The following is a 21006-nucleotide window of genomic DNA, read 5'->3' on the forward strand; positions in this document are numbered from 1 at the left end:
TTTATGAGCGTGCTGGTCACTGTATGTGCGTGCAGCTTGCATTTCTGGTATGAGTTTGCTTTCACCAGCCAGTCGTCCAGGTAAGGGTATACGTGTATTCCCTGCCTTCTTAGGTGCGCTGCGACTGCTGCGAGGCACTTTGTGAAAACTCTTGGTGCCGATTTTAGACCGAAGGCCAGTGTCGTGAACTGGTAGTGGCTTTCTCCGACGGTGAACCTGAGCATGTGCTTGTGCTTCCTGTTCATTGGGATGTGCAGGTATGCGTCTTTGAGGTCTATAGTGACCATGAAGTCCCCAATCTGCAACTGTGGGAGCACCTCTTGCAGGGAGGTCATTTTGAATTTTTGCGTTTTTATGAATTTGTTCACGAACCGTAAGTCGAGAATGGGTCTCATTGTCTCGTCTATTTTTGGTACCAGGAAGTACGTGGAGTATACTCCTGTGTTTCTTTCCTTGAAGGGTACCTTTTCTATGGCCTGCTTCTGCAGGAGTTCTTTTGCTTCTTCCTGAAGGCACTGCAGCTGCTTGCTTGCTAGTGGCTTTCTTTTTGGTTTTCTGCTTGTTGGCCTCGCCTCCAACTCTATGCAGTATCCGAATTGGATAATGTTGAGGATCCATTTGTCTAATGTGATTTCTCTCCACTCTTGGAGGTGGAATCTTAATCTTCCTCCCACTGGTGTCCTGTGGTCGTAGGTGTCTAGTTTGTCTTGACCCATCTGTACGTGCTGCCCCCTGGGATCTTTTTTGTGGGTGGGCACACAGAGTTTTTTGAAGTCACTTGGAGGTGGGCTGCTGGCCCCCTCTTCTATTTTGTCCCCGTCCATTTCTCCCTCGAAAGGACTGGCCTCTTTGCTGGTACTGCCAGGGCTGCTTCTGATGGCCCTGCTGACTCTGCGAGTCTGCCTGGTGCGTTTGCTGGAAAGCCTGGTGTGATGTACCTGGCTGGTTTCCGCCTCTCCCGCCGGGCCTCCGTGACGGGGTGCCCCTCTTGTTCCCTCTGAACTGCAATGCTCCCATGGATCTTGCTGTTTCGTTATCCTTCTTCAGTTGGCTGAGCTGTTCATCCACTGTTGGTCCGAAAAGCGTGCTGCCGTTGAACGGTGTGTTCAGGATACTGTGTTGCACTTCCGGTTTGAAACCGGATATTCTGAGCCAGGCGTGCCTCCTTTCCGTGACGCCCATCATCATGAGCCTGCTGGCGGTGTCTGCCCCATCCAGGGCCGTCTTAAGGCAAGAATTTGCCGCATTCTTTCCCTCTTCAACCAGCTTTTCGGCTTTCTGCCTGGCATCCTGGGGCAAGTCCTTCACCAACTGCCCTAGTCCCTCCATGATTTGGTACATGTGCCTGTTTATCAGGGCGTTGGAATTAGCCATGCGCCAGTGGGTCGCGGCATTCCGTTCGATCCTTCTGCCCACCAGATCCATCCTTTTGCTCTCCTTATCCGGTGGTGGCCCCGAGGTAGTGGGTACGTTAGCCCTCCTCCTTGCTGTGGCCGTGATAATGGAGTCTGCGGAGACCGTGCCCTGAATGTAGGCCGGGTCCTTTGTGGCATGCTTGTACTTCTTCTCAGTTCTGGGAGTTACTGCCTTGCATGTTGCGGGCTCCCTGAAAGCTTCCTTCCCCTGAGCCAAGACGCTCTCGAGCATTGGAAGGAACTGGCTCCTCGTTTGTGTTGGGAGCAATGTTTCTAGAAGGAAGTCTGCTTTCTGCTTCTCTTCGTCGAGCTTGAGCTTGAAAGCTGCTGCGGCAGATTGTATCACCGAGTTGTAGGCCCCGATGTCGTCCGGCGGCGAGGGCCTCGAGGGGTAGGTGTCGACCACCTCCTCCGGGCTGTCGGTGTCGACATCGATGTAATCTACCTCCTGAAGGTCCGAGGGTGCCGACTCTGTGTCTGTCCTGCCCTCCTCCTCCTCCCCATAGTTGTAACTATCGTAGGGGTTCTCGTACTCCTCCTGGTCGTCGATCACCTCGACGTCCTGGTCTTGTTCCTCGGTGACTTCGGCGATCTCCTCTTCCTCCTCGACCGGCTCCATCACCGGTGGCTTGGTCTTGTGAGGGATCGTGAAGGCTTTCATCTTTGCGTCGAAATCTTTCTTCCGCTGCATGATGTTCTCCATTTCTGCCTCGAGGCGCCTTCTCTTCTTTTCCATCTCGGCCGCGTGTTCCGCGTCGGATGGGTCGGCCGCTCTCTTCGGCGGAAGGCTCGTCGCTGTGCCTCTCGGAGTCGAAGTTTTCGACGTCGAACCGGATTTCGGTTCTCTGGTCGTCGTCGTCAGTTTTGGGTCTTTCTCCCTCGGCGTCGATCGATCCTTTTCGGGGACGATTTTCGACGTTTTGTGCTGATCAGCAGCTCTCGGCGCCGGGGACTCCTTCTCGGAGGATCCGCTGGGCCTGGGAGTAGTCGCGGACGCCGCCTTTTTTGGCGTCGGCGCTTTCGGGGTCTTGCCCTCGATTTTTCTAGACTCAGAGTCTCTCGGGTTCTTGGGGGCCGAAGAGTCTCCTACCTTGTCAGAAGTCTTCGTGTAATCGGTCTCTACGACCGTGTAGCTGTCGTCTTCGGCGGCAGCGTTGTCTTCTTCCTCGGAGGACATCCCCAGCTCGTAGAGTGATGGAGTCGGGGCCTTCCCCTGCAGGGCGGCGTGTGCTACCCTCTGCCTCTCTCTCACACGAAGGGTCTTCGGGGTGAAGGCGGAACAGGCGTTGCAGTCTCCGCTTTCGTGGTCCACCGGTAGGCAAAGGTTGCATACCGGGTGCTGGTCCTTCTGCGCGTACTTGTGGTGGCAGTTACGGCAGAACTTGAACGGCGTGTTGTCCATCCTCGAGCGTCCAGGGCCTCTCTGGTCACGTGTTCGTCGACGGTCGTCGAAGATCTCGATGGAAAACGCCTTATCCTTGCTGGTTTCTCGTCGATGAAGTCCCCTGGAGTCTTCAGATGACTTCTCCTCGTCTTTTCTGTATTTTCTTTCTTCTTTCTCCAAAAATGTCTGGAGCCCAAACGGGAACGATCCAGACCCGACCGCGGAAAAAAAGAATCTGAAGATGGCGCCCAAGAGTGGGAGCTTCCGCAGGAAGCATGCCGACGTCACCGGAAATACACCCAAGGGGGTGTGACGCCGACCTGGGCTAAGAAAAAAAAAAAAAAAAAAAAAAACAAAGAAAAGACTACGAATCCGGACCCAACCACAAGACCGCGGAATAATGCACAGCATAGTGAATCCAGAAAGATTCACGCTGCAAAACGTCTCTTCAGAATTCAAAAAAGTGCATTTCGTTAGCGTGTCACTTCAGTACACAAGATTATAGAGCTGAATTGAGAGGAAGTTATTAAAAGTGCTTGTTTTAAGCAGGAGTTAAAACACTGCCGCTCAGCCGGCCTGACAACAATGCCAATTGGGAACTAAGGGGCGTCAGTTGCCATGCATACCCCGAATGTTGCCTAGAGTCTTAATATATTTAGAGTAACATCGAATTCGAGTTGAATAAACACAAGAAGTTTTTGTACAGCACGCATCTTGAACTTGCATATTTCAAAGTGGCAATAATAAAGATGAAAACGGAAGTGCCAGCAGGCAAGAAAACACGAACGGCCGTGGGGGGGGGGGTGTAAAGTCACAGACTGAGGGACGGGGCGGGTGGGGTGGGGAGACAGAGAAGAAAATAGTGTTAGCAGTAAAGGGGCCAATAGCCGTGGAAGAATACAAATGATGAATGAGGAGGGACAAACAAGCCTCAAACCAATCTGAAGGCAGCATTTAAGACCAAAGCCAATGGGCAGAGAGTGGGCGGAGCTTCCATGAAGCTTCCACACTAGAGTGTGTACTGCATGCCTCGCAAAGCGACGGTAGCACGTTCACGCTGCAACGCTAGGCAAGACCTAAAAGGGTAGGAATGAGCACCGAACCCCCAGGGACACCAGGAGCCAGTCCTCTTTGTGATGAGGCGAAAGGGGAGGGTTTAACTTTAAAAGACCACTTGTTCAAGTAGGGGACAACCAGAAGTCAAATATGAAGGTATAGATACGTTTTATTGTAGCTTCTTTCATCAGACAGAGATCCCACACACCTGCCTCAGCAACCACCACTCCTAGAATGACCGGAAGACCTGGAACAAACTAGAGTTCCAAGGATGACCAGTCAACCTCGCGCGGCAGGTCAATGAGGAAAGAGAGAGAACCATCATAACACCACTCCTTTAAAAAGAAGGTAAACCAGGCAAGTTAATATTATTGCATGTGAGACAGTGTCGAAGGTCGCACTTAAATCTAGGAGTATCAGAGCCTGGGATTTGCCAGCCTCCGCAGTACTGCAAAGGGATTCAGTAACTGTTAAAATAGCAATTTTTGTGCTGTTTGATCGAATTCCATTTTGGGAACAATCTAATAGTTTATATTGTTCTAATATTTTAGTTAGGAGATTGTTTACATGTTTCTCCCCATCCTTGGACAGAAACGACAGAAGAGAAATAAGTTGGCTGAGTGGCATTTAGCGAAGGCTTTTTAGAAGAAGTATAACCTTGGCATGTTTCCATGATATTGATACTTCTTCAGTGCTCAGCAAGAGTTTAGCTAATTCTAGAAATATGGGTGTGACGCTCTCCTGAAATGTTAAAATAATATCAGGTTTAAATGGGTTATCTGGAGATCCAGATTTCACTTGACGCATTAAGGTGGTGATAGAATCTGTGTTAAGAAGAGCCAATTGGTCCAAGGTAGCCCATTGTGAGTGGTAGGTCCCTGTGTCAAGAGAGACAGGTTACACTGTTTTCTCACCCCTGTTAAAGTAAAGGCAGAATTGAGCCAAGCTTTGGTGGAAGTCTCCTCCCGTTCTATATTGGAGTCTAATAGAGGCACACTCCTTTCAATTAACCTTGAAAAGACAGATGGGTCCAGTTTATGCCACTACCTTCTCATTGTGGGGTTACCGGTAATGTTTTTTTCAACGCTAGGTGTATCAATGGTCATAGGCACCAAATATTAGTTTGACCAGGTCACTGGAATAGGGGGAGCAGTTTGAAGGGTGGCCAGGTTGTAAAACTCAGGGTTCAGCAGATAGCCAGCCTAGTAGCTGAATGTTTTTAATAACTGAGCTAATTGGAAAGTGGCCATGTCATTAGTAAAGTCATGGATTTCTTTATTGTTGATTAGATCAAGATGAAGATTCAAGTCTCCAATTATGCTCAAGTTGGACAATTGAAGTGAGTGCAAGGTAGAGCACTCTATTAGAGATTCCCTGGGGAAGCATCGGAGCAGAGACAGGGCACTGACTACAACCCCCAGGCTCCACCGCACGCCACATCACTCTTCCTGCACCAGGACATGCTGCAAGGCAGCTGCCTGGTACCTCTGCGCGGGGCCATCCACGCTCGTCGGCGGAGGCTAGGCTGGGGCCCCCCCTTTAACCTCTAAACTCCCCTGTTACAGGCCCAACATGGGCAAGAAAAATTTGAGAGCAACAGAGGAGGTAACTATTACTTCTTTAGATACCTTTCTGGCCAATGCAACATCGGCTTTAGAAAAATAAATCCCACTTATAGAAAAGAGACTTTGGTTGGGGTCAGGGGCAGGGCAGTCATCTAGTTGTTTCTACAACCAAGGGGGGAGTAACAAAACTAGATGGGGTTTCTCTTCCAGAATTAACAGCAGTCTCTGTACCAACTCCCGAACATTCACAGCGTGCCTCTAAATTTAGTGGGAAACCAAACAACGCTACCTCCATAAATGGTAAATGAAAACGAGGCCATGCGACACTGCCCTCCAAGTGTCCTGCCGAGAAGATCAGAAAGGTTGCATTGCCAGCGAGTACCACATGTATGAATGGGCACCAACATTCAGAGACTAAATTTCCCTCATTGGTGTGATCTTCTAGATAACTTTAAACAACTTTTGCGACCTATCTAGATTCTATAGCTTGCACCTTACAAGGTTAGCACAACAAATGACGGTAGATTCCAGTGGTAGTTTAGCTACTTCTATCCTCTAACCACCAACTAAGGTCATCCCCTCTGATGTCTGTAAAACTCCTTAAAACTATGATTGTGAAAGTCATAATTTGTGTACTAATTGTGAAAACATGATCCTTGGTTGTGAGTTAGTTAAATCGCCCTCTAATTCTATTGGTCATCCTTGTGTTGAAAATCAATGGCTCCCAGCAGGGATCCTAAAGGTCCAGACCATGTAGATCTGGTCTCTAGGTGTTGCCTACCGCAGGTGACCATACAAGATTGTATGGGTAAGAGTAAATCCCCCATCTACTCAGGCCCATAGCAGACCAAATCACCAATACATGGACTCCTGCAGCTTGTCACAGTGTTAACATTTTAGTCAACGTACCTTTACTACATCCCAATCTTACAAAATCTTCACTTCAGCTGATGGCCAAGGCTCGACACTGAATGTCTCAAAACTAAAATAAAGGTCATCTCATCCAAAATCATTTGATCAAGACCAGAAGAACGCAGTGATTTAGGTCTGATGAAAAACAACCAATATTGACTGGTTATTTTAAATTTTGATAATGAATGGCTTGTGAGAGACCGGTTAGGGAGTTTACCGGTTGCCCCTTCACTCCATTCTCAGATGTATGCAGTCTCGTTGGGCTTTTCCTATAGGTCGCACCAGTACGTAGTTCCACCGTACTCACTCAGGGCCTTTCTTTAGTGAGAACTGGTCATAAGCCTGCCCAGGTGGCTTTTAATGCCCTTGCTCTATCAAATAGGTACTCATTGTTGGAAGATATGGAAGCATGTGTTTGACTGATCTCTCCACTAAATCATTTGCCTCCTCAGTCTGTTCTTTATAACGATTATCAAACGGTTTCTGGTTTGGTACCCATGGAAAGGATTCAGTTGGTTGTTTTAGATTCCCTGAGCAGTATTATATCCTTACCAATTGACCCTACAGCATCCTTCTTACCAGTACCGACAGCAATTCGGTCGCAGGAGTCCCTAAGTGATATAAAGTTTCTCTCCAGTAATATTGCGGGCTATGAAAACAAAAAGGATAATCAAAATTCGCATAAAGTGTTTACGAATTCTGATACTATCTGCTTTAAGGAAAATTGGACAGAGCAGTCGGTCTATGTAAATGGCTACAACTCCTTTGTTATGCCAACAGTTCCATCAGCAGCAGGTAGATCTACTCAGAATTATAGCAAACAGGATTACCCTAGGTAATGTGACCTTTATCAATAACGTGCCCCATTTTCATGTTATCACGACTGAAGGTTCTGGGAAAATTGATTTGTTACGAATTCAGTTTTAGAATAATAATTTTAAGATTCCTACACAGGTGATAGATGAGTTGGCGGGAATATTTGGAAGTTCTGTTAACATACCACACATGTTCAAGTTTTTTTATCTGAGCTGGGGATTTTCATGTGTACTGTAGCTCCAATTCGGACAAACGTATTAGTGGGGTAACTGACACGAATGATTCGTTACTAGTCCATTTTTATGCATCATAACTACGGAAACATTTCAAACAGTTTTCCAATTAACTTGGGACCTAGTTATAATAAATCTGTGTCACTCCACGACTGGTCAACCCCTCCCCAGCTTTCAACGTACTGGAGTTACCTCAACAACTGATTTTAAAATTATTCAGACAAATTTGAAGATATGTATTAAGTCCTCCATAGCCAAGTTGACAGAGTTCCGTGATCATGCTTTCCTTCTTTTTTTGTTTTATTTGGCTTCTTTCTGCTAAGTCAAGCTCTATAAATGCCCCAAAACCGATTAGGAAAAATGGATCTACTCTTAAATGGGAGAAAATTAACCCTATTACCTTCCTCCCAAAAGTTGTAAAAGAGGTGTTACCTGACACTGAATCCTGCTTAGACTCCAACACTGATAGTCAGCAAGTAGTAATAGCATTTAGTAAAATTTTAACATCTATAAATTCTAACCTTTTATATCCAGGTACAAGAAACACTCCATCGACGATAAGGGGGTTTGAGACAAATTGCTCGAAGGCATCTAAAGATCTTTACACTGCTCTTAAAACAAGTCCCAGAAACAAAGATTTGATAAGGAAGATACGAGCTGACTTTAAGACAGCTAGGGGGGTGAGAAAAAAGGAGTTACGGAATGAAGTATAGGTACATTTGTGTGAGGCTTCGACGAGTAAAGATAGCAAGGCATTTTGGAGGGTGGTAAATGCCCTTCTTCTGCAGGATCAGGGCAGCCCCTCTCTTGATATTCATATAGATCAATCCACCTGGCTGTCTGACTTCCTACGCATTTTTATTGTAGAGATTGATAGCGCTACGAAAAAACGTTAGGACTTGATGACTGCCCATTTGGGCATGGAATTCTCATGTGAGGAAATTGAGTTTGCACACTCTCAATCACCTGCCCTAATGGCAGCAGGTTTGGATGGAATTCCTCTGGAGTTTTTCTTTGTACATAAACATTTATGGGTGTCATTCTTGACCCATGTTTTTAATACTGTTTTCCAAAGTGGCACCCCCGGTATCGTGGAAACAATCCATGATTATCGCCATATATAAGAAGGGGGATCCCTCGAATCCGGCAAATTACCGACCATTCTCCCTGCTGGATAGCGCTGCCAAATGAATGGGGAGATTGCTCCTAAATAGACTGGAGGAGTGGGCATTTGCTAATAATGTTTTAGCTGAGACACAATACGGGTTTAGAAAGGGGAGGAGTACGATCGACCACGGACAAAATTCACCCTTACTTGCAGCAAAATATGTTTGTGCAAAAAAGGGCCATTTTTATATGGCTTTTGTGGACTTGTCGGTGGCCTTTGACTGCGTAAACCACTCAGACAACTCCATAATTCTTTTTATTAGGGAGATGTATAGAGAGACAGGGGCAGTAGTCAGGTTTGGTAAACAGGGGGAATGTTCGGAAATATTTTAAATTAAAAAGAGGGTGTGACAGGGGTGCGTCCTTGCACTCTTTCTTTTTTCCTTGTACACCAATAAATGTAATGAAGTTTTGACCGCGCAGTGCAGAGATCAGCAGGTGGCATATCGTGTCATATTGATATGCTTTGCTTTCGCACTGTGTTAAGTTAGCATGAGCTTATTAGGAGTTTAAACGTCATTTTACCTTTCTGCTGCTTCTGCACACGGCACATATTGTTATTAGAGCCTTTAGCCTAGTAGAGTATTTTGCTTCACACGAGAATAATATGTTTTGCTATTAGTATCAGCTTTGCTTGGTAAGCTATGTCTGTACAGTGAGTGCCGAGGCCTTCAAGGTTAGTTCAACACAGTGGTTGTTGTGAGGTTTGATCTTCGCACGTTCTAGACATAACATACATGCAGCTGCGGTGAAATTCTAGCTTTAGGCACGTTTAATATTGCACTACACAGAGCATTAACACACACTTGATGATGCTTCGCATGCAGAGAGCTGGTGGAAGATGATGTGATCCCTTACCACTAAGATCCAAAGAGATCTTCTTAGATATAATATAAAATACTAGCAAGGGAGGGTGAGAATTAGGTGTCTTTTAGCCTTCTTCCCTCTAGCATTTTAACATGCTTTCACTCTTTGTATTCTATGGACTAGTAACTATGCTGATTACTTTGTTTCTTATAATATGTTTACTTGTATTAGCTAAGATACTGCGCTTGAGAAAACTGCATTAGAAAATAAACATTTCAAATGTGCACGCGTCCTCATTTACTCCTCGTTCTGGATTGATATGATTGTATAACGAAAGAGTGTTCATGTGTTCCACGTTACCGGAGGGTTTCTAAGTCCATGTTCTGGGTTGTCTAATCATTGGGAGTTTGTAAGAACCAATGAGACACTGATTGCTAGTCTAGTAGGGGATTTTGGGTACTAAGGTGAGTTTTGGCACACCCTATTTCACTGAGGTTCCAAGTCTCTATGCACAGTTCTGTGTAGGAGCAGAATCCCTGCGACAATCGCTGCCTGCTCTCTTCTATGCAGATGATGCAGTTTTGATGGCCAGGACACCCCTGGCCCTATACTGCGTGATTGGGTCTCATTCAACTTTCAAGGCTGAACTGGGTCTGCTTGTTAACAAATCAACAACCTTCGTTATGATAGCGGGACTGGGAAGGAAAAAGTCTACTTCATTCCATCTAGATAGGTTTTCTCTGGAACGGGCACAGTCCTTTATTAGGTCGAGCCTGAGCCAGCATGAGGGCACTGCTCTGTGGAGATCTGTGGTAGTTCAGTACGGTACGGAGAGAAGCTTTGCTCACTCCCCCGACCTTATTTTTGATTGGCTTGTCGCTTTGTCCTTCCTAAATGCTGGCATCTGATTCATTATGAGGCTTATTAGTCCCTCCTTAGAAAGGGCATATCCCCATTTATATTCTGCCGCGGCTACTAGCACCTTTTCTTAGTTGTTAAATAGTGCATGCTCTATTTTCTGTAATGGGTTTTTCCTACAGCAGGCACGACGACGTACCCAGCCGGGACAATGGCGTAGCCGATTTTCCAAGCGCTGCAATTACATTTTATTTCAGCTTCAAAGCTGCATCTGCTCCTCCTCCAGCCCCACCCACATCTTCATCAGCGGCAAAATCCTGTTCCGGCCATAGTGATCAGCCACTGAGCTGGGCTCAGAAAGGCCCGCCTCCCCTCCTCCCCTGCAACAGCTGACCAGCAGCCCATGTGGCTGCAAGGAACGCGATGCACGACAGTACTGATTTTGTTAATGTAAAATATCAGCTTACTTCCTAGCATAGATTTGCAAATGGTACACTTATGCCATCTACACTGCGTGTACACGTTAGTTCTCCGAAATGCATCCTAACTAAAACGCTTCCAAGTTAGACATAAAAGCCTAATTATAAAGCTTCCGTTTTCAATAAAGGTTGTGGAAAACAATGGGCAAGAGCTCTCTTGCAACCAACCTTGTTAATCTCCCCCACCTCTGAAGCTATTTTGGCCAATCAGCAAGGAGATTGTTGTCCTGCAACCAGCAATCGTGTTGCTCGTTCCACATGTGCAGGTCATGCTGGGAACGTGAAGGTAATGGCTGCCTCCTATTGCGCCAACACATAACAGCAACAGCTCTGGACCCTGGGGCTCGGGGATTCCGGAGAACTAGTGGCTTTGCAATCTGGCCTCCCTCTCTCCCGTGCTGTTCCGAAGGGCTGTCAACATGATAGATAGCTGCAAAAACAACAGAAGCACAACCAGCAGCAGGACTTTCAGGACATCTGTACCTGCTGAGGATTTCGAAGCAGTCATGAAAGACCAGTAATGCCTTGATATGAACAGCCAGAAAACACTGAAGGAGGGGCAGTGTGTCTGTGGATGGACGGGGGCGTGAGGGCAAGCCATGAAGATATGACTTCAGCGTGGGCTGAAAATCCTGTGGATGAGACGGTGTCTGTCTGCCCCTGCTGCACATTCCTGTCCGCAGTGCACACATCCCACCCCTGCCCAGACCTATGCAGATCAACCAGCCACACCCGGATCCAAAGTCAGAAGACGGGGGGCGCGTAAATGTTTTCTGTAAAACCACAGAAAAAACATGACCTTCTCAAAACATTTCTTCACAATATAGTTGCTCTTCTGTGCGCACACACACACACACACACACACACACACACAATCAATACACAAATCCGAGGGCTGTCCAAAAAATCTTTTGCTTTGTGGGGTAAAATCGATCAATACTATGAATTAATTACTATAGTCACCATCTGTTGTAAACAAAGTAGGCACCATATGACTGCCCATGTGATGAGAGAGAGCAGTCTGTGAACCATTTTAAACACACGCCGTATGGGGATTCACTGAATAGAGTTATTATAGCTAAAGATATGAAATATGCCCAAAACGTAAATGCGGTTACTTCTTCCCAGATTCCAACATATGTCCTCAATTATAGATCGTATTTTAATTTGTAAAGATCTAGAGCAATTCTTTAAGAGCTATGTAGTGAGGGCAAGTTGCATGAGAGAGCACAATCCTATTGGCATACCTCTACATTTGCCTTTGGCAAAAATACGGGATAAAAGAAACAAAGAGTGAAGTTGTGTATAATAGGAACAAGGGTATTAATATCAAATGGGTAAAGATCGATGAGTTTGCATTCCTGGAAGGTCTTATGACAAACAATAAGCTGGAGATAGTCACAGTTCTCTCAGATACTGCTCCCCCAGTTGACATTATATCTGCCTTCTCAAATATAAATGGCCTTATGGCAGACAAATTAACGAAATGCCATAGGAAATGTCCGTAAACCCGAGATGGTTCAATAAGAGTAGTTCTGAAGCCCATAAGGAGCTATGGGTGGCACTACAAGGAACCCGAGGAACAAGGATGAAATAACTAGAGTAAGGAAAGACTATAAGAAGGTAATCGAGGATAGGAAACGGTCCCTGAAGGAAAAGGCCTGGGAAGATTTAAAAGCTGCGTCAGCTCGGAAAGGCTCTCGTGATTTCTGGGAGGTGGTTAATTCAGTTTCTACATCTGGCGCCGAGGTGCCCAAAATTGATACTGTAGTTCCAGCTGAAGCATGGGTTACCCATTTCTCAAAAATATTCTCCCCGCAGCCTAGGACAGTAAATTTACCCTTCGTAATGGAAACTCCTTTTGATCTGGGTTTAGCCCAGGGCTTAAGTAACTCCATAGAGGTGAGTGAGGTACTTTTAGCCATAGAACAAAGCCACCCAGAGAAAGCTCCTGGTCCAGAGAGAATCCCCGTGGATCTATACAAGCACTTACCAGACTTCTGGGCACCACTGATTACAAATGTCTTAAAAGCTGTAATAGTAGGCCCATTAGTCAAGACCTGGCAGGAGGGAATTATAGTGCTGATTCTTAAAAAAGGTGATAAAACGCAAACCAGCTGCTATCGCCCAATCTCCCTTCTTGATAGCTCAGTAAAAATATTTGGCAGGGTAATTCTGGCGAAATTGAAACTCTGGGCATCGAAATGTCGGGCACTCTCAATATACCTGTTTGAATCCGACCTGGGAACTGTGGAACAATCTCTTAATTCATCATTAATTTTTCTAAAGTATACTAAGGCACAGAAGGGCTGTGTTCACCTAGCTTTTATGGACCTAACCTGTGCTTTTGACACAGTTAATCGTAGTCAATTGTGGTCCATAATGTCAGAAATGGGGATTGACAAACCAATTATTATGTTGCTTAGTAGACTTCATGAACACACCACAGCCACAGTCCGTTACAGCTGTGAAGGAGATCTGACAGAAGGCTTTCCCTCTGAAATGGGTATAAGGCAGGGGTGTGTCTTGGCCCCATTTCTCTTTTTATTATATATTAAAGGGCTGGGAGATCAACTGTGTAAGGTGGGAAAGGATATCTCAAGATGTAATAAGGGTCCAATTCCCATTCCCTTATATGCGGACGATGCTGTCCTGATAGCCAGGAAAGCAAATGCACTAGAAATACTGCTAGATTCCGAACAACCTGGGGTTAAAAGTGAATCGTACTAAATCATTTGTCATGGAATATGCACCTAAAAATGCTAAAACCAGAACTTTTTTATTGGGGGAGAAGTAATTGAGAAAGTTACTTGCTTTACCTACTTAGGGATACCGTTCAATGCTGACTTTAATTGGAAACATGCCTTAGATATTAGGATTATGCAATTTCAAAAGTCAATTGATGCAATCTTTAGATTTGCTAAAAAGCTAGAAGGTTAACCAACTAAGGAGATTTATGTATCTACAAGAGCAAAAGCCTTTCTGTGGCAACTTTTAGGGCTGGGGATATATTTAAATTGTAAATCATTGCAAATAGTAGAGAATAAGTTTCTATTTTATTCGGTCACGAGGAAGTAAGTCTGAATTATCTGAAAGACTGTTTTGCGATTCAACCACTGTTGCTCTGACAAAACATTTGGAAAAACCCTGAGGGGTCCCTTTGTAGAACAATATTGACAGACTGCATGAACTTGGACAATAGTTTAGACATACCTTGGCTTAAGTATGTCATAAGTGTGTTTTTCCAAAATGGGTGTTCCAGAACATTATACAAACCCCGACACATTACAAAATGTATCCTCTGCTACTATAAAGTCACTCTTTCTCAAAAGCTACACCCAGGCTGGCCTCACAAGTAGAGAGACCAATCAGTTAGCGTGTCATGCGCAACCACAAGAGAACCTGCCTTGTACCTTCGAATCGATCTAAATAAAAGGACATTCATGTTGACAAGGCTGGGGCTAAAAATAATACACTTCTTAATTGCCTTCCCTATTCAAGGCTAGTGGTTTCCCTCCCTCCCAGTTTTTCCATGTGATAACTTCTCATTGCAAAGCAATATGCACTTTATTCTTTTCTGTAGATTTTATTTCCCTCAGAGGAAGCAGTTTATTTGTCCATTATTACCTGCTGCAGGGATTGCGAATCATAATATGGCAATAGAGTTTTTATTTTGCTAGGTACAGTTGAGCTAATGCACCGTATTTTAAATTATCTTTTTATTGCTTTTAAAATTCGAAGCAGATACTAATTGTTTAAAACTGTAATTATTGATCGGGTTGAAATAGTTTTATTATAAAATGAAATTATGAGTGTACAAACTTTTATGGCTCTTTTAGAGTCGAAATAAAGTATTTCTGACTGACTGACTAGCAATGCTATATAAATTGGGTGGTTGCAAAAACTTGTTGTGTTTTACATATAATGCTAAGGTGGCATAATTTGTCTTCCAGTTTCCACCACCTCTAATTAAATGGCTCCTTCATCTGAAGTGATTATTGTTTTGTGATTCTGTACTAGCAGCTGTGATTAAAAATCTGTCCCAACCAAGCTCAGTCCAATGTGCGTGAGTCAATAAATCAGTATTATATTCCGTTTTCTCCTGGTGAATATTCTTTTGCTAATTTGTAATATCGGTTACTTGGTTTTTGCAGTAAGTGTTATGCTGTATCCCGGTGCCGCCTTGCAGCACTCTAGTTTCTGTCGGTTCTCTGCTGTCGAAGAGCTTGGAAACAAAAATCTGTAAGGTGTGGTTAAGCATTAAATGGGACATTCGGTGAATTATGTTACACTGGATATCCAAACCCAAACTGATTTCTTTGAACAATTGAACCTTCTGGAAGGCCTATTGATGAAGATGCAGAATTGGGCAAAGTGAACCTTTTTTTATCTCTACACTGGATGGCATCTTTAAATACATTTAGAGTGAAGGCTTGAAGCTGGGTTCGAGTCTCAGCAGGGATGCTCAACATCCTGTGATTCTGGGCAAATCACTTGATCTCCCGATGCATAACAAAAACAACAAAAATTAAGGTGTCTGTCTGTAAGCAACTGGTGCTCATGTAAAGGGCTCTGATACCTTCAGGTCTGTTTGAGCTATATTGAACTCCCCCCAAAAAGTAATCAGGCATATTTTTGAAAACCCGCAACTATCTGTTCTAGAAATTGGATATTTTACGTGGGCTACAGACTTTCAAAAACAACTTTCTTCTTGAAAAATTAGTATTTAACCCGTTTGCTGCTTCGAACGTTCAGCGCCAGTGCTGAACGTTTGAAGAAACGGGTGCGGCCGCGTCGGCCGTTGGACGTGCGCAGCACCAGGGAGGTAGCTCGCGCAACAGCCGACGGCAGCAGCGAAGGGGTTAAGAAGCAAACACTCTTAATCCTTTTCAAACTTGGCGGTATTTTATATAAAACTGCAAATAATATAATTACAAGTTCGTACACCCCACTCTGGGCTCTATGTCTGAATATCGTAATGAAAAATGATGTCTGACAAACATTTTGTCCTAAATATAGTTTACAAAAATATTGTCCCATTGGGGTAGATTTCATGTTATTACTCCAGTGTACCAATGGATTTGAATCACAGTTTTCTGGCACCATACCCACTCTAGAAGAATAAAGGAATTCACAAATAGTGTTTTTTGTTAATTTAATTTTTGGAGAGTTTGTTAGTCTTCCTGCACCTTGCATTTCTGCTGGATTTTGTTTTCCATTTCCTCAAAATGTCCATACTTGTTTAAGAATAACAGTGTGTATCAAAATGCTTAGCAAACACCCATGGCTTGCCTTGTGGAATATGATGTTATAATTTCCTGTTGATCAGTAGCGGCCGGTGGTGGGAGTGCTGCCGGGCGCTGACGTGTCCCGGGGGAGGGACAGGGCGGGGGTAGTAAACCGCGGATTACGGCCGATTACAGGTAAGTAAACATATAAATAAACACAAATTGTTTTGAGCGCGCTTCATCGCATTTGGCGTTGCAGCATGCGCAACAAAATTTGTTTTATTTATTTAAATTCGTATTCAGTTGGGAAATCTGGTAACTTTCAACGTGATATGTTTGTATGTAAACTGAATACTGGGCCTGGACATGCATTGAGCCCATATATAAGAATAGACTAATCTTCTGCATTTGGTTCAACTTCTGGATAGGAATGTGCTATTGACCACAAATAATATGGAGTTGGCAGTGCCTTTCCCAGTAAGTCCTGGAGCTCTTCCATTAATCTAACAATATACTTTTTCTGCTTCTTAACCTTGAAAAAAATGCCCCACACTCTATATTCAGTGAAGTAAGCTGAAAATAGCAAATTTGTGTTACACGTCATCTGTATTAAAGCCACATGACCGTTTGTTTTCAAAAGCCGGTTTTAATAACAACACCACCACCACCAATAATACCACCACCACCACCAGTACCAATACCACCACTTCAGTGCCTCTCGCTCACTAGTAATAGCAGGGGCTCTGTACGTGGCCGGAGCTGCAGCAGATTCCTTCCCTCCCTCCCTACATGCCTGCAATAAAGCACAGCCCGCCCTGCACCAGGAGGTGAAGCCAGGCCCTATAACATCTGGAGTGTTTTTTATTAGGCCAAAGATAGCAATGACATTACGCAATACCACACTGCACACACAAATCACGGAGAGGTCAGGAAATAGCCCACCCCCTGCTCTTCCTCCTGAGGCATGACAGTGTAATCATAGAGCGAAAGGCGTTGGAGTGCTTTCTTAGTGTTTATAGCTTGGACCATATGCAACTCTCCCTTCAAACTTTGTGTGTGTAATTTACAACATTTACACATCTTCTTCACTGCACTATTTATCACTACTTTGAAGACGTCGCAGGCCGGTCGCATCCTCCGATATTTACAATCTAACAAGCGGTTGAAAAGGCCCTTTATTGCAATGCGAAAGGTCTTGCTAGAGCTTAAGCTATTAGTATTGTAAATGACAATGCCTTTTATTTAGGTTTTATAACTCAATACATAAATAAAAGGCATTGTCATTTACAGTGCCAATAGCTTAAACTTGCATGAATGCAAAACCTTTTGCATTGCAAATGCTTGTGTTCTAGTCCTTTTCTTCGATTCAAAACTTGACTGGTCTGCTATGGTAGAAAACAGAATTATTTATTGCAAAGAAGCATAGCTGCTCTGTGGAAATTTGCCTCTAAACTGGGTAAGAAATAAATTAGGGAAATGGTATAAGTTTATTTGGCAAACTCCTTAGCCATAGAGCCTTACAGAGCAGAAATATGGGGCACAGCTGAAGTGGGTGCTCTGCAGAAAGTGGAGGATAAGTATGTTAACAAGCTGCTTTCAGTTACTCTGGCTTGCTCGAATCTGATAGCCCATAAAGAACTTGACCTCCCTTTTATTACTGACTTGATCAAAATGGCCCTGGGCCTCTTATGGCTGGAAACTTGGTTATGTTGAATCAAGCTGTAATAAAGATATTTTCAGCCTTGACCGAGCAATTAGTATTCCTTGGCTAGCATATGTCAAGAAGTCTTTCACAGATTTGGGCCTGGCTTTTCTGTACACAACACCCTCTAAATGCTTATCGTTCTCCAAAACTGAGTTAAGAGAGGCTTTAGTTAATAAATGTGAGTTAGAAAGATGGCAATGTAATCAAAGTAAAGTCACAGTTCTATTCGACCAGACACTTCCTAGAGTGCCCAGAGGATACGATTCATATCTCTCCCTTGTCTCTAACGACATGCATCGATATCTTTTAACAAGGATGAGATTGAATTTTTCCCTGATGGTAGGATATCCAGCTTGAATAAAATGAAATGAGACTTATATAGTGCATGGCTACCCTGAGGCATCCCAGCGCTGTGGACAGATCAAGCAGGCAAGGAGCAGATGTTAGAAAGGGATGATAAAAAGATACGTTTTCAGGAGTTTACGAAATGCCATCAAGTTGGACTCCTTCCGCAGAACATTCACTAAATAATCTATTGCTTGTCTACTCAAACGTTGTCTCATATTTTATTCTTATGTTGTTTTTATAAAATGGAAAGAAAAAAGAATTCTCCCAATGTTAACAGCGCTGAGTCTATTTTCTTACTCTTCAGGCCTTCCTTAATTCCCTGGAAACCCCTTTCATCTGTTTTATGAAAGCAAATGTGTTATACTCAGTCATTCGGACTAGGAAAAGTTCATTAGAGAGGGGGGTTGTTTTATTTGATCATTTTCCTGTCGTTAATTGCTTAATTACTGATAATGAATTGTTGTAAGGTTTTAAACATGTTAACTAGAATTCGACACAGGATTAGGAAGAGTTTGCGTACGGTTGGCGTAATTTTAAATTGCTTGTCATAATAATTTGTTCTTATTACGTTTATGCATCCATAATGAATTGTTGTTAGTTTTAGTGGCGAGGATGCTTGGAAATATTTTTATTTTAAAAATAACTACTGATTTTAAATGCTTTTCAAATCAATTTGCATTGTGATATTTCTTTGTACTTTTATGCTTTCGCCAAATGCAAATAAACTTTTTTGATTAATTGAGTGCAAGGTAGGGCACTCTATTAGAGATTCCCTGTACTGTTTAGAGGTGCCTGGTGGTCTATAAATCAGAAAGCATGCAAATGTAATAGTTTTGCTAAAATGCAATTTAAATGGCATGCTTTCACAGTCCTAAATAAGGCCAGGGGACAGAATGCCCTTAATATAGGTTCTGTGTATGATTGTGATGCCAAACTCTCTGCCACAGGGTCTATCGCATCTTTGAATGAGATATCATAGAGGGGGAGTCCAAACAGGGTCACCATATGTAGTTTGAGTGAGCCATGTTTCGATGAGGAATAAGACGCTGAGCTTGTAATCCAGGACCAGATCGTGGATATCAGAAAAGTGGCAGGTTGGTGGCTGCAGATCATCAGGTGAGAACTGCTCAAAATGATGAACACCACTGAAACTGGCCAAAAGCAAAGAAGAAATGTGTACCATCTGCCTCATTGTAATGTAGCACCGGTATGTCTTGGACTTAATACCACAATGGAAGGGGACGTATGCGTCAAGATATGTACAGTGTGCTGTACCTTCATTCCCATGAAAGACCTGGACAAGGACACACTGTCAATCGCCTTCCAAACACTATACAACCTACAGTGGATCATGATTAAAAAAAAAGAAAAAACTGCCCCAAATATAGAATGGTTTACAGGTTTGTATACCTGGCTACCAAAGTGGATCGCAGGTTTAAGCAAGGCCTCTTTACCAGTGGTTACAATCTTGCTCTTGCTGTGCAGCACCCTGCAACTAATATGGGGCTGCATGAAGAAGGTTACCCTGAAAATAGGGAGAATACACCTGATTAGGACACACAATGCCAAGGGAAACACTCACACCACAAGCCAGAAACAGGAACCATCCATGCTCAAGACACAGCCACAAACAGCCAGGGTAGTAGATAACTCAATTAGGGAGGGGGAATGTTAGATTTGGATTAATTTATAGAAAGGGCCAGCTCTTTGGAGTCCAGCACACCAGAGAATAACTGTTGCCTGCACTACCTAAATCACCATAAAACACTTGTTACCGTTCCAGAGTAACCCTTTATCAGATCAACACAACACAGTTGTCCTCTGTTCATCCCTAGCACTTACCGTGATGGAAACATCAGACATGGAACAAGCCTCAAACACACCAGGAAGATTGCAACAGGAAAAATGACATGTTGCCTCAGGATCGAATACCTGAAGAAACAAGTCAGATGCACACTGTTAGAAATAGGGGTATCTAGTTGGCAAGGGCTTGCACCTTTTCCAAATAGGGACCCTTCTTCCTAGTCAGGATAAGGGAGTTACACTCCTAAAATAACCCCTGCTCAACCCCTTGGTAGCTTGGCACGAGCAGTCAGGCTTATCTTAGAGGCAGTGTGTAACGTATTTGCTCATAACCAACAGTAATACAGTGTAAGCACTAAAAAAAGGATGCGACACCAGTTTAGAAAAATATCCAATCTATATATATACATATATAAAAACGAATGTCTGTCTGTCTGTTTGTCCTTTATGCATTACTACACCATTCATCCGATCGCCATGAAACTTTGGGAAGTTGTTGAGTACACTCCGCAAAGGTTTCTGGCATTATAATTGTTTAAATACCGCCCCCCCCCCCAGGGCCCTCATAATCTTTCGAATACTGATGTATGCACCAGACAGAAAAACACAAAATTGCGTATCCACAAGCACTCGAATAAATAAATAGAATTAAAACACCATTCATCCGATCGCTAGGAAACTTTGGGAAGTTGTTGAGTACACTCCCGCGAAGGTTTCTGGCATACATTTTTTTTAAATATCGGCCCCCCAGGGCCCTCATAATCTTTCGAATACTGATGTATGCACCAGACAGAAAAACACAAAATTGCGTATCCACAAGCACTCGAATAAATAAATAGAATTAAAACACCATTCATCCGATCGCTAGGAAACTTTGGGAAGTTGTTGAGTACACTCCCGCGAAGGTTTCTGGCATACATTTTTTTTTAAATATCGGCCCCCCAGGGCCCTCATAATCTTTCGAATACTGATGTATGCACAAGACGGAAAAACAAAAAAAACCTGTATCCACAAGCACTCAAATAAATAAATAGAATTAAAACGACACTTTGAAACGTTTTCCATATTAAAATGAATACTTTTCAATAAAAATGACAATGTAAATTGAATGTTATCATAACGAGTTTCCTTGAATTTCCTTTCTTCTGAGATCGCAGCAACGGGCGACGGGCAAGCTAGTACTTTTATATATTTAAGACAAGACCCAAAACTATAAAAATCCACAATACA

General features: G+C 43.6%; 1 protein-coding gene across 1 annotated transcript in view; it reads right to left on the minus strand.

Moving 5' to 3' along the window:
* Positions 1-21006, minus strand: part of LOC144759693 (uncharacterized) — a 273339-nt gene that overhangs the window by 161920 nt on the left and 90413 nt on the right. The window lies entirely within an intron of this gene.

Source organism: Lissotriton helveticus, chromosome 1_1, assembly GCF_964261635.1.
Source record: "Lissotriton helveticus chromosome 1_1, aLisHel1.1, whole genome shotgun sequence".
Classification (NCBI taxonomy): domain Eukaryota; kingdom Metazoa; phylum Chordata; class Amphibia; order Caudata; family Salamandridae; genus Lissotriton; species Lissotriton helveticus.